The sequence below is a fragment of the Silurus aristotelis genome (assembly GCF_946808225.1).
Source record: "Silurus aristotelis genome assembly, chromosome: 7".
In the NCBI taxonomy this organism is placed as follows: domain Eukaryota; kingdom Metazoa; phylum Chordata; class Actinopteri; order Siluriformes; family Siluridae; genus Silurus; species Silurus aristotelis.
The window spans coordinates 6,070,468-6,074,143 of NC_139580.1; the positions used below are offsets into that span (position 1 = coordinate 6,070,468).

The 3,676-nt window shown below is 36.6% G+C and overlaps 1 protein-coding gene across 13 annotated transcripts in view; it reads left to right on the plus strand.

The window, feature by feature from the left end:
• The window catches only part of syngap1a (synaptic Ras GTPase activating protein 1a), a 169,473-nt gene that overhangs the window by 82,882 nt on the left and 82,915 nt on the right, over nt 1–3,676 (plus strand). The window lies entirely within an intron of this gene.

Below are 3,676 nucleotides of genomic sequence, written 5' to 3' on the forward strand. Positions count from 1 at the left end.
ACCATGGAGCAGATCTGTCCAGATGTTCGGATAGAGCATTTGGCAACGTTTGGGAGACATTGGGTGCAACTTTTCTGTCCAGAATAAGATCTCTGAGAAGACAGCTGGCCTTAAATCACTTCAGTTTTGCTTTGATTGTGCTGTTAGACATAACCAGCTTTACAGAAATTACATGTGGCAAAAGTATTGGGACACCTGCCATTTTCAGCCATAAATGATTCTTCCCCAAACTGTTACCACAAAATTGGAGGCACACAATTATATTGTATGTCTTTGAATGTGATAGTGTTACATTTTTCCTTTAATTGACCTAGGGTACCCAAACCTGTTCCTGTATGACAATGCCTCTATGTGTAAAGTCAGCTCCATGAAGAGATATGCATTACATCGGTTGGAGTGGAAGATCTCCTGCTATAGAGCTCTAACCCTATTGAACACCTTTGGGATAACACACACCTCACCTTCATCAGTACCTGACTTTACTAACAACCTTGTGGCTGTATGAATCTTCACAAATCTAAACCAGCACACATCTAGTGGAGCACCTTTTTAGAAAAGTGGAAGTTATTGTAAGAGCAAATGGAGACTAAATGTGGAATGGGATGCTAAAAAAGCACATACCAATAATATCTGCAATGATGAGTGAGCCTTGAGAGGAAATTCCAGACCCATCCTACTGTATAATCTGGGTTTAACTCGATATCTATTCATAATAGTTTCAACACTATATAAGCATCTGTCTATATACTTCACTTTTACTACCTTCTGAATGGGAATGATCCAAAAAAAAATCTAACACATCAGTTGTGATGTGTATATACCATGGTATTTGGAAGTGTAAGATAATGATATCTGGCTCGATGATTATCTTGATGTATCGTCTACCTGAATATCGCCACTTCCCCAATGATCCCCGAAGCACAGCTCCCATAGGCCTGGTTTAATCACCGTGAAATGTGTTAACATTGAAAACCTGCCGATCGATACGTCTCTCTTATCATCGACCATGCAATTAAGACACGCTCGGCTTTCATCTTATCCTGGGAAGAAACCTCTCCTCTACAATTTAGATTTTTTTCGAGCCTCTTCACCGAGGAAGAAGAAGTTTTGTCTGTGTCGCCTGGGCGGATCACGACACCATTCGGTGAATTTAAATCTCTCTCGGGGAGAAATTTTCTACATTTCTTTGATTCCTTTGCAGCGCATTTCACAAGCGATCCGTCTGTTCTCCTGCTGGTTATTTACCACCCACCTAGCTGCAGTTTTTGTATTTTATTTAAATCTTTTTTCATATGAAGCACTTAGAGAATATTTTTTGTAGTATATGAACTGATCTTGATTAGTATTTGGTTATTGGTGGCTTGGATTTGGTCTGTTTGTTTATCATGAAGTCAAATCACATGTTTGTAATAAAAGAAAATATATTTTTTTTAATGGTAGAATCTGTTTCTGGAACTTTTTCTTGAAATATTGAATAATAGCTAGATTCAGTAAATGTTTTCTAATTAGGGTATTGGATTAGATGCCACTTCATTGCAGGGCTCCTTAGAGATACCTTTACTTGTACATTCACTTACCTTGAATGAGTGTGTGTTCACTACAAAATCCCCAAACTGCAAACTAGCAAATGTTTTGTTTTTTATGTAGAAATAAAAAGCCACCTGAAAACTCTTAAAGGAAACACTCAGGGAGAAGGTTTATTTAGAGTAGTAGCATAGTCTACCATTAACTGGCAACATTGCTGTTTTTATCTTTCACCCAAACTGCAACCTGTTTGGTAGAACGATTTATAAAAAATAAGAAATTCAATGGAAAAACACCAGATTTATTATAAGCATAACCTGCTGAAGTATGACTGTCCTGTGGTTCTGTGTGATTGCATTCAATCTAAAACATTTCTTTTTTAATATATTATGGTAATTTTTAATCAGCTATGAATAAATGAATGAATGAATTGGCAAGTACACTCAATGTACTAGAAATGTTGTCTTTTAGACAATACATGGTTTACTTATGTATATAGATGACTCTAAGTTCCACTGTTTATCTATCAGTTCATCCATCTATCTTTCCATCCATCTATCCATCCATCTATCCATCTATCCATCCATCCATCCATCCATCCATCTCTTATTAGACATTTAGCTTAGCAATATACAATGTTTGCAATACAAAATAAAGAGAAATAAAGATGTATTTAATCCAAGCCGAGGTTTGTTCCTGTAAAAAAACCCTGTCTTTTTTATTTCTTTTAATTTTTCACTGATCCATCTATCTATCCATCCATCCATCCATCTATCCATCCATCCATCCATCCCCAACTAGGCAATGAAACATACTGTAATGCTATGATATAATCACAGATATTTCTATTTCCTATAGTGTGTGTGTGTGTGTGTGTGTGTGTGTGTGTGTGTGTGTGTGTGTGTGTGTGTGTGTGTGTATATGCTGTTAAATGTTTCTGTGCCGTGATCCCCCTGTTGGCTCTGTTTGTCAAAATCTTTCACTTCTGAAATGGAGGCTGTAACCATGGTGATCCTACAAAGAGTTGGAAAAACTATACTGTTTAGTGGGCAAGAGAATGTGAGAGAAAAAAAAGAGAGAAAGAGAGAGAGAGAGAGAGAGAGAGAGAGAGGAGAGAGAGAGAGAGAGAATGCGAGTGCTCTATTGTGCTATCCTGTAATTACACACACTTGCCTTGACATCGAAGATCTTCCTCGAGATTTGCCTTCACAAAGCTTTTTTTCATGCAAATTTCAATCATTTTCATTTTTGTTGGTGCTGGAAGTGTCCTATTCTCCTCCTTCATCACTGTCCCCTAAAACAACTCTCTCTCTTACATGAGAATCTTTCCTAGTCAAGGTGCAGTTTTCAGCTGGGTTTTTTTTTTTAGAGCTCTTAGCTCCCTCTCAGGTGATCGCCATAAAATAAAATAATAACAGACCCTCTATTCAGGCACAAATCCATGAGGTGACGTTTGTCTCATGAGCAGTTTTGCCCCGGCTGGCTGATTTCTGGGCGGGAAAATGATAATTAAAATGACTTAGAAAGATGCTTTAATATAGTAAATTGCAGTGGTTATAAATCATATGCATCTCAAACACACTCGGCGCTGTTGAAATATTGTAATGCAATAAATGTGCATATTTAAATGCTGTTTGCAAAATCATTCACTTCTACAAATGTTTTCCTTCAGCAAAACTTTATTGAGCTCATGTTTATAGATGGCAGTAAGTCCCATTGTATATCCATTCCTCTATTTATCCATCAGTTAATTTATCTATACAATCATTTATTCATCCATCCATCCATCCATCCATCCATCCATCCATCCATCCATCCATCCATGCATCCATCCATCCCTCCATCTATTTATGCATCCATCCATCAATTCATCCACTTGTTTAGCCAACTATAATCTAATAATATCTATTTTTTTTTACTCATCTATCTATCATTTTTTCCTCCATCCCTCAATCAATACATCCATTGATTTATCCACCCATCTTTTTTTAATTAATTAATTTATTCATCTATAATTCCATCCATCCATTCATACATCTATCCATCATTCTTCTACCCAACCATTTATTAATTTGTTCATTCATCCATCCACCAATTATTCAATCATTCATCCATTCATTGATCCATCTATCCATACATGTATTGGTTTATT